This window comes from Arachis ipaensis, chromosome B3 (assembly GCF_059453495.1).
Source record: "Arachis ipaensis isolate K30076 ecotype BB chromosome B3, ASM5945349v1, whole genome shotgun sequence".
NCBI classification, from domain to species: Eukaryota; Viridiplantae; Streptophyta; class Magnoliopsida; order Fabales; family Fabaceae; genus Arachis; species Arachis ipaensis.
Window position 1 is genome coordinate 78,415,814 of NC_142438.1, and position 14,782 is coordinate 78,430,595.

The window sequence follows — 14,782 nt, forward strand, 5'->3', positions numbered from 1 at the left end:
GCAACAAACAAAGCAAAATAGCAGAAAACCAAAACATATCATACAAAAAGAGGGGAGGAATAAAGAATAAAAGGAACTCAACCACCTTAGTTATCCTAGCGGTCGTTTATTCTTTAGGTTGTGCTCCTCAGTGAAGATGATTTGCCTCCCTTTTGGAGCCATAGGAATAAACAGAAAACCCATAAGCGAAGTGTCAACACCAAACTTAAAGGTTTGCTTGTCCTCAAGCAAAGAAGAACTGAAAATAAAAAGAAACAAAAATTAGAATGAAATAAGAATAAAAGGATAAAAGAACAAGAGAGAATTAAGATTGGGAGAGGGAGAAAGAAAATTAAAACTGGGCGGCGAAGACGACGCGTACGGCACGCGTACGCGTGGGTCGCGGAACTTCCTTAATGACGCGTCAGCGTCAGGCACGCATCCGCGTGCCCTGGGTTTTGTGCGATTCGCGCGAAGCCAGCCGCGCGCACACGCAACTCTCTGTTCGCGTGGCTAGGGAACCAAATTTGGCATACGACACGTTCGCGTCATGCACGCGCACGCTTGGATGGCCGTTTGGTCAAATGACGCGCACGCGTCAGGGACACGTACGTGCGGGCAATTTTGTGCTTTTAGCACACTTCCAGCCCCAAGCCAGCACAACTTTCTGCCCAAACACCTTTTACGCCGATTTGCGAAGTCACTCATATGCGTCGATGACGCGGACGCGTGGAGTGCCAAAATCATGGTTGACACGCACGCGTGGGGTACGCGTACGTGTGGGTTTGTTTGTGCTAGAGGCATCATTTTCGCATCATTCCCGCGCAACTCTGTTCAAAGTTATTTTTCACGCACACCTGACTGACGCGTACGCGTCAGCGACGCTTGCGCGTTGTGTGCTCTCTCTCTCTCTCTCTCTCTTTTTTTATTTATTTTAGATACCGTCCGGCTCCTGTTCTAAGATAGCTGCATGATCTGAAAAAAAATAGTAAAAACTTAGTAAAAAAATCAAATAAGGAAGAAAACTACTACTACGAAAAATAGCTAAGGATACAAAATTATCGGGTTGCCTCCCGACAAGCTCTTCTTTAATGTCACTAGCTTGACGGTCAGTTCTGCTAGTTCAGCAGATGAGTGGACCTCTGGCGATCAATCTCACCTCCAAGATAGAGCTTCAACCTCTGGCCATTCACTATAAACTTTTTGTCAGATTTCTCTTCCTGTACTTCCACATGACCATATGGAGAAGCCCTGGTAACCACAAACGGTCCTGACCACCGGGATTTCAGCTTCCCGGGAAAGAATTTGAGTCTTGAATTATACAAAAGCACTCTCTGTCCTGGCTCAAAGACTCTGATGGCAATCTTCTTGTCATGCAGTAGCTTGGTTTTCTCCTTATAGAGCTTGGCATTCTCATAGGCTGAGTATCTGAATTCATCAAGCTCATTCAACTAAAGCATCCGCTTAATTCCTGCAGCTTCTGAATCAAGACTCAGATATCTGATTGCCCAGTAAGCCTTGTGCTCTAACTCAATTAGCAAGTGACAGGCTTTGCCATAGACTAACTGATAAGGGGACATGCCAATTGGAGTCTTGTACGCTGTCCGGTATGCCCAGAGAGCATCATCAAGCTTCCTAGACCAGTCCTTTCTTGAAACGCTGACGGTCTTCTCTAGAATTTTCTTAAGTTCCCTGTTGGAAACTTCAACCTGTCCACTCGTCTGAGGGTGATAGGGGGTTGCCACCTTATGACAGACTCCATATCTGTGCAGAAGAGAATCCAGCTGTCTGTTACAAAAGCGACTTCCTCCATCACTAATGAGTGTCCTTGGGACGCCAAACCGGCTAAAGATATACCACTGAAGAAAGCTCATTACCACCTTGGCATCGTTAGTGGGTAGAGCCACAGCTTTCACCCACTTGGACACATAATCAACTGCCACTAGAATATAGTTGTTTGAATGTGAGGGTGGAAAAGGTCCCATGAAATGAATACCCCACACATCAAACAACTCAACCTCAAGAATCCCCTGCTGTGGCATTTCATGATTGGCAGGGAGATTTGTGGCTTTTGCACATCTGTCACAGTGCTTCACAAATTCTCTTGAATCTCTGAAGAGGGTAGGCCAGTAGAACCCGCTTTGAAGGACCTTTGTAGCTGTCCTTTCACCACCAAAGTGGCCTCCATATTCAGAACCATGACAGTGCCAAAGAATATGATGTGTTTCTTCATCTGGGACACATCTCCTTATTATACCATCTGAACACCTTTTAAAAAGGTATGGTTCCTCCCAAATGTAGTACTTTGCATCAGTCAATAGTTTCTTTACTTGTTGCCTGCTATACTCCCTTGGAATAAAATTCATGGCCTTATAATTTGCAATATCTGCAAACCATGGAGCCTGCTGTATGAGGAACAATTGCTCATCTAGAAATGTCTTAGTCATAGCTGTAGGTGGTTGTACTCCTGCTTCAGGCTCAATTCTGGAGAGATGGTCAGCTACTTGATTTTCTGACCCTTTCCTGTCTTTTATCTCAATATCAAACTCTTGAAGGAGCAACACCCATCTGATTGATCTTGGTTTAGAATCCTGCTTGGTTAGAAGGTACTTCAAAGCAGCATGGTTAGTATAAACAATAACCTTAGAACCAAGTAAATAGGACCTAAACTTATCAACAACATAGACAACAGCTAATAATTCCTTTTCTGTAGTTGTGTAATTCTTTTGAGCATCATTTAACACACGACTGGCATAATAAATGACATGTACAAGCTTACCATGCCTCTATCCTAAAACAGCTCCTATAGCAAAATCACTAGCATCACACATTAATTCAAATGGTAAATCCCAGTCAGGGGGAGCTATAATGGGAGCAGAGGTAAGGTTTGCTTTCAGAGTTTCAAAAGCATGCAGACAATCAGAATCAAAGATAAAAGGAACATCAACAACCAACAGGTTGCTAAATGGTTTAGCAATTTTAGAAAAATCCTTTATAAATCTTCTATAAAATCCTGCATGACCCAAGAAACTCCTAATTGCCTTAACATTAGTTGGTGGTGGTAATTTTTCAATTACCTCCACCTTTGCTTTGTCAACCTCAATCCCCTTACTTGAAATTTGGTGTCCAAGAACAATGCCTTCTGTAACCATAAAATGGCATTTTTTTCAATTTAAAACAAGGTTTGATTCTTGACACCGTTTCAAGACAAGAGATAAATGTTTAAGACAGGATTCAAAAGAATTACCAAAAACAGAAAAGTCATCCATAAATATCTCAATAAACTTTTCAACCATATCAGAAAAAATTGAAAGCATACACCTCTGAAAAGTTGCTGGAGCATTGCAAAGTCCAAATGGCATTCTCCTGTAGGCAAATACTCCAAAGGGGCATGTTAATGTTGTCTTCTCTTGATCTTGAGGGTCCACTGCAATTTGATTATATCCAGAATATCCATCTAGAAAACAATAAAAAGCATGACAAGCTAACCTCTCAAGCATCTGATCAATGAAAGGCAGGGGGAAATGATCCTTCCTTGTAGCAGTGTTGAGCCTCCTGTAGTCTATACACATTCTCCATCCTGTGACTGTTCTTGTAGGAATAAGCTCATTCTTTTCATTCTTGATCACTGTCATCCCTCCTTTCTTGGGAACTACCTGCACAGGACTTACCCAAGGACTGTCAGAAATAGGGTAAATAATACCTGCTTCCCATAATTTTATTACCTCTTTTTGGACCACTTCTTTCATAGTTGGATTGAGTCTCTTTTGTGGTTGCACAACTGGTTTGGCATCATCTTTAAGGAGGATCTTGTGCATACACTTGGTTGGACTAATCCCTTTTAAGTCACTAATGGTCCACCCAAGAGTTGTTTTATGGCTCTTGAGCACTGAAACAAGCGCCTCTTCCTCTTCAGGCTTCAGGGAAGAGCTAATAATTACTGGATATGAATAATTTCTACCCAAGAACACATATTTCAGAGAAGGGGGGTAAGGGTTTGAGCTCAAGCTTGGGGGCTTCCTCCTCCTTGATTGGCGTGTTCATCAGCTCCTTTTGGGGTGGTGAATCGTCAACTTCAACTAATTCACACTCAGAAATAGGATCCAGAACATCATCAAGTACCTCAGTTTCCAGTACTTCTTGAACAAGTGGTTCAATAACATCTATTTTTATACACCCCTCAGAATCATTGGGGTGCTTGAGGGCTTCAAAAATATTTAGGACCACCTATTCTTCATTGACCCGCAGGGTTAATTCACCCTTTTGCACATCAATCAGAGCTCTACCTGTAGCTAAAAATGGTCGACCAAGTATAATAGAGGGTTTTACCTCCTCTTCCATGTCTAATATAACAAAATCAACAGGAAAAATAAATGGTCATACTTTAACAAGTAAATCTTCAACCACACCCACAGGTAATTTAATAGAAAGATCAGCAAGTTGAAGAGAAATACGAGTAGGTTTTACCTCCTCAATTTGAAGCTTTTTCATCACTGAAAGTAGCATGAGGTTGATGCTAGCTCCAAGATCACATAAAGCTCTCTAAATGCCGATTCTCCAATGGTGCAAGAAATGACAAAGCTTCCTGGGTCTGGCATCTTCTCAGGAAGGGTGTGTTGAATAATAGCACTGCATTTCTTGGTTAACACCACGGTTTCTTGCTCCTTCCAATTCCTCTTGTGGGTGAACAACTCTTTCATAAATTTAGCGTAGAGAGGCATTTGCTCCAGAGCCTCTGCAAAAGGAATGTTGATCTGCAGCTTCTTGAAGACATCTAAAAATTTAGAGAATTGCTTTTCTTTGGACGCCTTCTGAAGCCTCTGATGATATGGCATTTTTGGCTTGTATTCAGGGGCCTTTGGTAAGGTGGGATAAGTGTCAAGAGAGTCAGGAAATGGGTTGTCTACACGCTTAGGAGGGGCGTGCTCTACTTCTTCCTTCTTCTCCTCTGGAGTTTCCTTTTCAACTAGATCTTCATTGACCTTGGTCTCAGAACCAGCTACCTTACCACTTCTCAATTGAATAGCCTTGCAATCTTCTCTTGGGTTCACCACTGTATCACCAGGGAATGTATTTGAAGACCTTTCAGGTAATTGCTTACTCATTTGACCTATTTGCACCTCCAAGTTTCTAATGGAGGCTCTGGTTTCTTGCATGAAACTCATCATCATCTCCCAATTAGAATCTTCTTAGGATTTAGAATTTGCTTGCTGAGGTGGTTGTTGTTGCTGAGACTGAAATTGGCGGTTATTATAGTTGTTCTGTTGAAAACCGCCCTGAGAACTATTGTTGAAGTTCTGAGGTCTCTGAGGTTGATCTCTCCACCCAAAATTTGGGTGATTCCTCCACCCCTGATTGTATGTCTTAGAATATGGATCGTTGTTGGGATTTCTAGGACCACTCGCCATGTAATTCACCTATTCAGAAGAGGGTTGAGCATAATCATAATTATCATTTTGCATAAAGTTACCTGCCATGTCATAGGAGACTTCCTGTGGTGGATTTTGGGTGTTGATAGCTGAGACTTGCATGCCACCCATCTGTTGAGTAAGTAGATTTATTTGCTGAGACATCAGCTTGTTCTGAGAAAGAAGAGCATTAACAGCTTCTACTTCCAACACGCCTCTCTTCTGAGGGGTCTCAGAGTTCACAGGATTCCTGTTAGATGAGTATAAATATTGGTTGCTTGCAACCAATTCAATCAGCTCAATAGTTTCCTCTGGTGTCTTTTTCTTGTGCAATGAACCGCCTGCAGAAGTGTCTAGGCTCATCTTGGACATCTTACCCAAGCCTTCATAAAAGATATCCAGTTGGGTCCATTTGGAGAACATGTCTGGAGGGCATTGCCTATTCAGTAGCTTGTATCTCTCCCAAGCTTCATAAAGAGTTTCTCCCTCCTTCTGTCTGAAAGTCTGAACCTCCAACCTAAGCTTAGTCAGCTTCTTTGGTGGGAAAAATTTAGTGAGAAACTCAGTAACCACCTTTTCCTAAGTATCCAAACTCTCCTTCGGTTGGGAATCTAGCCATAGCTTTGCTTTATCCCTCAGAGCAAATGGGAAGAGCATGAGTTTGTATACCTCAGGATTCACTCCATTTGTCTTCACGGTATCACATATCTGCAGAAAACCAGAAATAAACTGATTTGGATCTTCATGAGGAAGTCTGTGATACTGGCAGTTTTGTTGCACCAGGGTGACCAATTGTGGCTTCAACTCAAAGTTGTTTGCAGCTATAGGAGGTACCACAATGCTTTTTCCATAGAGATCCGCAGTAGGGGCAAAATAAGAGCCAAGCACTCTCCTCTATTGATCATCCCCATTTAGATTTACCACATTGACATTAACAGCGTTATTATTTGCCATAGTGGACTCTGCAACCTTGTAAAATCTTGCTTGTTGTAAATGTCGCCTGAAAGTTCTTTCAGGTTCAAGATCAAAGTCTAAGAGATGTTCTTTGTCTCTACTCCTGTGCATACACAAGCAGAAAACAAGAAAAAATGGGACTCTCTACGTCAGAGTGCAGAGAAGTCCCTGTGAGGTAACCTGTGTAAAATAATAAAATAAAAATACTAAATAAATAAATAAATAAATAAATAAATTCAAAAATTTAAAAGGAAAAATAAAAAGAAAAATTAAAATAAAATTAATTGGGTAACACCAAACTTAATTTCAGAAATTAAGAAAAATATTAGTGTTATTTATTATATTATTATTTTTTTCTAATAGAATATAAAAATTAAAAATAAAAAAAAAGAAAAAAGGTAAAACGAAGAGAAAAAAAATGAAAATAAAAAGAGAAATAAAAAAAATCGACGAGGTTTTTTTTTTTAAACGGAATTTAAAAAAGATAATAAAGAAAACGGGGACAGGGGCGCTAACGAAAAAAAAAACAAAGAAATTTTATTTTTTTATTTTTATTTTTATATTTTTTTTGAAAAATAATAAAATAATATTTAAATAAAATTAAAATTAAAACGCCTAATCTAAACAATCAAACAACTTAATAGTTGTTAATCACAGTCAATCCTCAGCAACGGCGCCAAAAACTTGGTATGGTATTTGTAACCCACTAACTTACCGGCAAGTGTACCGGGTCGTACCAAGTAATACCTTACGTGAATAAGGGTCGATCCCACGAGGATTGATGGATTAAGCAACAATAGTATTTGATAGGATTAGTTAGACAAACAGAAAATAGTGTTGAGATGCAATATAAAAGACATTAAACAATATAAAGAATATTGAAGAAAGGCAAGTAAATACTTTGGGAAGAAAATATGGAGAAGATAGTTAAGGCTTCAGAGTTATCTATTTTCTGGAATTATTTTTTTTTACTAACTATTTTAATCATGTATGATTTAATTTATGGCAAACTATGTGACTAGACCCTAATTCTTTAGACCTTCCTAGTCTCCTCTAAAATTCATCAACAGCCAATTCCTTGGTCAATTAATTCCAATTAGAGAGTGATGATCAAATTCCAGTTTATATACCACAAAAATTCTAATTACCTAAAAATAAAAGGATTATATGTCACGTATCCCATTAAATCCAGATAATTAAAATTTAGGAGAATATGTTTTCAAGCAGTTGTTCAAGTAAAGAGCTTTTCCAAGTTATACAAGAACTCAAATAGAAAGAGAGTCATACTTCCGTTCCACCCAAATTCATAAAATAAAGAGCGAAAATAATTCTTAAATTATAAATCCATACATAAATTAAAATAGAAAAAGCAATAAAATCAATCCATAGAAATAGACAGAGCTCCTAACCTTAACAATGGAGGATTAATTGCTCATGGTTTAAAGTAGAAAATAAGGATTCAGGTAAAAAAATGTACTCCGTTACAATCTGATGGATCTGAATCCCCTTTTATAACTAATCTTAATAATTTAAAAATCAAATTTCTAAAATTAAAATTAAAATAATATCTTTTCCTATTCAAAAATCAAATTTGAATTTAAATTCGAATTAATTAACGAATCTTCAGCTGATGGGTGGGGACCACTTGATTTGTCCATTCTGCAACTTCTAATCTGTGTTTTTTGGGCTGGAAACTGGGTCAAAACAGCCCAGAAATCGCTCCCAGAGTTTTTCTGCATTTTCTACATGTGGCACATGTCACGCGTACGCGTCGATGGTTCTTTTTCGCAAGTCACGCGGACGCGTCGGTCATGCGTACGCGTCGCTGAGCAATTCTTCAAATCACGCGTACGCGTCAGTCACGCGTACGCGTCGCTCCTCGCTGCCATCTCCTTTGATTCCTGTGCTGCAGAAACTCCATCAAATCCGGTCGAATGCTACCTAAAATAAACAGTATTGCACAAAACTCAAAATAGCATCCATAGTGGCTAAAATATAATTAATTCTTTATTAAACTCAACAAATTAGATGTAAATTCACTAGGAAAAGATAGGAAAGATGCTCACGCATCAATAGGTTTAACGATGAGTGCCTAACAGCCGACAAACTCACAGACTCGGTCGTCAGTCTCTGTCTAACCAACGGCCTCATAAATGAAGACTTCTAGAAACACTTCACCACCAAACCAGTTTGGACCATGCACAAAATTCAAAGCATCACAGGGGAATACATAAACGACGAAGAGGTAAGCCAAGTCATGGCCGCCAACAAATGACAGCACGGTAACACGGCACCTCGTTGTAACCCACCACCAAGAGATACACCAAAAGAGCACCTCAAACCCGTGAACGCCAACTAACCACCCAGGGTTGGAAAGTTCTCGAACTACACCCCCTACCCGCGCCCATCACTGAAATCTGCCACCAAATAGCAGAACGAGGCATCCTTACGAAAGCACGACAGCTAAAGTAACGGACAGGTGGCAACAAGCTGCAACTACCACCGATGATATGTGCATAAAATCCAAGATTGCTTCGACCTAAAAGACGCCCTCGAATAAGACATTCGAACGGAAAACTCCCCGAGTTTGTCAAAATCATTCGAAAACCTCGGAGAACTGAAAGAGAAAGATCACAAGAACGTGAATGACGCAACTCAAAGACGATACGATAGGCATCCCAAGAAAGTCCAGAAACCGACCATAATCGTAAATGTCATCATTGGAAAGGACGGGCTGAAAAAGTCAAAATCAGCAATAAAAAAGGATCTCAAAGTCCTAGCTGTAAGAAACCAAGCACTAATCTCCTCGATTCTAGCAGCAATCACATTTTTTCCCAATGACTGCCAACACGGCACTTCGGCGAAAGACGCCCCATTCGTCGTCTCGGCAAAAGTCAGAACCAGACTTGTGAAAAGAATACTGGTCGACACCAGAGCTGATTCCAACATCCTCTTTAGAGTAGCCTTCGACAAGCTGGGTCTCTGAAACAAAAATCTTCAAACCCACCACAACCGGGTTACCAGACTCGGAGACAAGTTTCTCAAACCGGATGATTCTATAGTGTTACCACTAACCATCGAAACCCAGAAACCAGAGGAAGACCATCCTCTCCGAGTTTGTGGTCCTCAAGGACTCCACTGCCTACAACATCATCCTCGGAAAAAAGATGATCAACAACCTATCCGCCGTCATCTTCACCAAGATCCTAATTATGAAGTCTCAGGCCGATAATGGCACTATCGAAATAATACACGGGGACCGGGAAGTCGCAGTAGAGTGTGAGAACACCAGCTCGGCCCTCTGCAAGAGATCTCGAGATGCGGTAGGCAACTTCCTCGCCGATCTTGATGCACGCCAAGACCAAAGTCCACGCAGAACCATGGGAGGAAATGACAAAGAAGCAGAGTGGGACCTTGTAGACAAGGGAAGGAGCATAGCACACCTATGGGAGCTAGCCCTAAAATAGAGAATAAGCTTAAGGTACAATGACAGCACGGTACGACGAGACTTTGGACTAGGAGACCTCGTCTTACGACAAAAAGAAATCGGTCTACCCACTCCCGGAGAAGGGAAGCTCACGCCCAACTGGGAGGGTCCCTACCAAATCAAGATGGAAATCGAAAAAGAAGCCTACAGGCTCGAAAGACTAGACGGGACCAAGCTCCCAAGATCCTGAAATTCCACCAACTTACGGCGCTACTAGATGTAGAAACATCCTTCCAAAACAACAAGATCGATGTCGTTTAAGACTATCTCTTTACCCTTTATGTTTTGCCTTTTTCACTTGCATTTATTGCTTAAGTTGTTTAATCGTATATTTTCTTACTGGGCACTCTTTCCTACCCACACCGGGATGTTTTAACGAGGCCCAAACCACAAATGAAATTCATTTTTTCAAAAGCATTGCCCCGTTCGACGGCACGAACCAAATGCGGCTACCCTCGAGGATCAATTACCCCGAGGCCAACAAAATGGATATCCAAAAAATAAAACGGATATCTAAATAAGTAAACGGCTACCCGGGAATCGATCACCTCGAAGCCAATAAAACAGATATCCAAATAACAAAACGGATATCCAAATAAGTAAACGGCTACACAGGAATCGATTACCCCGAGGCCAACAAAACGGATATCCAAATAAGAAAATGGATATCCAAATAAGTAAACGGCTACCCAAGAATCGATCACCTCGAAGCAAATAAAACGGATCTCCAAATAACAAAACGGATATCCAAATAAGTAAACGGCTACACGGGAATTGATTACCCCGAGGCCAACAAAACGGATATCCAAATAAAAAAATGGATACCTAAATAATAAAACGGATATCCAAATAAGTGAACGGCTGGCTATCCGGGAATCGATCACCTCGAAGCCAATAAAACGGATATCCAAATAAGTAAACGGCTACACAGGAATCGATCACCTCGAGGCCAACAAAACGGATATCCAAATAACAAAACGGATATCCAAATAGGTAAACGGCTATCCGGGAATCGATCACCACGAAGCCAATAAAACAGATATCCAAATAACAAAACGGATATCCAAATAAGTAAACGGCTACACGGGAATCGATTACCCTGAGGCCAACAAAACGGATATCCAAATAACAAAACGGATACCCAAATAATAAAACGGATATCCAAATAAGTGAACGGCTACCCGAGAATCAATCACCTCGAAGCCAATAAAACGGATATCCAAATAACAAAACGGATATCCAAATAAGTAAACGGCCACACAGGAATCGATTACCCCGAGGCCAACAAAACGGATATCCAAATAAAAAAAATGGATACCCAAATAATAAAACGGATATCCAAATAAGTGAACGGCTGGCTACCCGGGAATCGATCACCTCGAAGCCAATAAAACGAATATCCAAATAACAAAACGGATATCCAAATAAGTAAACGGCTACACGGAAATCGATCACCCTGAGGCCAACAAAACGGATATCCATATAACAAAACGAATATCCAAATAGGTAAACGGCTATCCGGGAATCAATCACCACGAAGCCAATAAAACGGATATCCAAATAACAAAATGGATATCCAAATAAGTAAACGGCTACACGGGAATCGATTACCCTGAGGCCAACAAAACAGATATCCAAATAACAAAACGGATACCCAAATAATAAAACGGATATCCAAATAAGTGAACGGCTACCCGAGAATCGATCACCTCAAAGCCAATAAAACTGATATCCAAATAACAAAACGGATATCCAAATAACAAAACGGATATCCAAATAGGTAAACGGCTACCCGGGAATCGATCTCCTCGAAGCCAATAAAACTGATATCCAAATAACAAAACGGATATCCAAATAAGTAAACGGCTACACGGGAATCGATTACCCCGAGGCCAACAAAACAGATATCCAAATAACAAAAACGGATATCCAAATAATAAAATGGATATCCAAATAAGTGAACGGCTACCCGGGAATCGATCACCCCGAAGCCAATAAAACGGATATCCAAATAACAAAACGGATATCCAAATAACAAAAATAGTGACTCGTGAATCGATCACCCGCAAAGCCAACAAAATGGAAATCCAAATAAAGCTAAATAAACAAAGTCTTGAAATCGGCCCACCAAGAGGCCTAAAATAAGTTCATAATAACGGCCCAAAAAAGGCCACACAAAACAAGCATGAGCTGACGGTCTTCCAACTCGCAGAAAGCCAGACTGACCAACATCCTACCAATTGATGCAAGATGATGTCACGCCCTTTTCAGGCCCCTCACAGTCTCCCAAACTACAGAGAATCGGACTCCCCAACGACTTAGCATTGAGACCAAGAAAGCATACTCTCATGCTCCGGGGGCAACTGTTCCAAACCCGATCTCCGGGCCCTTCTTCGAAACGGTCATCAAACCCGGCATGTGATGAGATGCCCAAACAACATGCTCCTTGTCTGACCATGAAACGGCCAGGAACTCCCTAAATCCTCAACCTCGACCGGAAAAACCAAATAACGATCTCCTTGCCAAACCGCAAACGGCGAGGAACAGATTCCTCCAGCGATGAGACCGAGCACCCTCACTCTCTCGCTCCGGGGGCAACTTTTACGAATCAGGCCCACGGATCCTACGCCCGGAATGGTCCCCGAACTCGGTTACCCGGGTCCGACCCTCTTTGCCCTTCTAGAAGGCTCGGAACCGGCCCATTAGAGCTCCTAACCAACTTTCGAATTCAAACGTCTCCCTTATCTTAGCCAAACAAGATAAGATAAGATAGCTACCATCACCTATAAATAGAGGACCCAGGTCCCTCCAGGTATTCATTCATTCCTCACACCTTCTACCTCTTAGATCCATTCTGACTTGAGCGTCGGAGTGTCTTTGCAGGTACCACCCCCATTGCTCCAGTCAAATAATACGGCATCTGCCTCGACCTGCAAATTCCCAATCCATCTCTCAATCCGTACCGGAGGCATCCAGCACATTAGGTATGTTTTGTCCTTGCTATGCATTCATTACTAAGTGAAAGTAAGTAAAATAAACTTTAATTATCTATCTTATAACCATAGTTGAGTACGGGTCAATTTTCATTTTCCTAATCTCATTGTCGTTTGCAAGATTTAAAAAATAAAAAATAAAAAAAATAACCTATTAACAAAAATAGTAATACACGCTTTTGCAACCCCAATTTCGTGGTTGATTAGAATTAAAGGAAAACCATAATATATATCTAAATAAATAGTCATAAAAAACCGACAAAGAGATGCTTTTCATTGCACCCAAAATACAAGGTTAATGAAATATGTTATGATTTCTTTGATATCTTGTAATTGTATGCATAGCCAAATAGGGCGGCGACTTTTAACCTAAAAGTCACGGTTTGCAATATGGAGACGCCAACCCTCATTGCTCTTAACAATTTGGAAATAGAGGCGACCTACTTATATGTTATATCTATTCACTTCCATATATATGTATTATTTGTATGCGATTACTCACGTATATATATTTTCTTATCTATTAAATATGTTAAATTATTTAATAAATTTTAGATATATTTTCATAAATAATTATTTTATGAAAAATTTTTGGAGGTTGATAATTTTTAATATTTTTGGCTAAAAAATATTAGGACTTATCATAATTTATTATTTTTGGTTATTATTTAGTCACTAACTTAATTTGTTTAGTCTAATTTTTTAGTTTAGTAATTTAACAATATATTTTATCTCATACTTTTAAATATTGATGATTAACTAATAGTAAAAAATAATAAATTCTAATGATCTTTTAGTATTTTTCTTTTTGGTCATTATTTGATCAGTACAGATACTAAATTGTCTTTAACAAATAAATTTTATTAATTTATGTGTGCAAACTTTGAAAAATATGAATATAAATTAAATTGTATTGATTTATGTATATAAAATTTTGATAAATATAAGTATAAATTATATGTTACTTGTATGCAAAATTTTTATAAATATAGATATAAATTATTGTTATTGATAAAAAATAATAATATATATACTGGTCATGTTGGATTGTTCTTATTTATTTATACTCAATTATATATTTTTTTAATTTGTATGTCAAGTCAATAGTTTTTTTATTATTATTAAGTTGGACGTAGAAATTTTTATGTTTTATTGAATAAAAAATATGAATATTAGATAAAATGAACACATAAAATATAATAACCCTAATAAAAAGAAAAGATGAGAGGATACATCGTCCCCATTTTCAACCATATAGACTATATATAAATACTTTATTTTCTTCCAAAGTGATGTCGTCTTCTTTGTTTTGAATGCACCGTTGTCCACTTGCTTTGATATTTTGCGTGAACTCAATTAGTAGAAGAAAACGAAAGTGATGAGTGACCCATAATTCAACAAGCCCCCACTTCACTTCACAATAATCCTTACTAGCTAGTACTAATTACTACATACAGTATAAGTGTATAACTACATATATACGTATACATACATATACGTGCCGGTGTACTACGCTTGGCGTTAATTAATTGCGACGTGACGTGTGTATATATATACGTACCGATATCGACAAGCTAGCGACATTTTCAAAAGGCATAATTAATGCATTCGATAAGAAATAATCGCTATAGATCAGAGCTAGGTCTTCTCTTTAATAATGATTATTACAGCTGAGATGAAATAAATAATGTTATTTTTCAAGTGTAGGAAAATTAAACCACCAATCACCAAGCAGTAACTAAGAAGTATATAACAAATATAATTTCACCAAGCCATTGGATGAATTGGATTATTATTTAGTTGCAAGGGATTTGGATTTAAAATTTTGCGCTTCCATTAAAAAACTTTGAGAAAAAGAAACGCATGCTTTATTGCAACTGAATTTAATTTCTTTTATACTAGATACAAGAGAGAAACATATGATGAGACCAAAATTAAGTGTTTGATTGGGGAATCAAAGT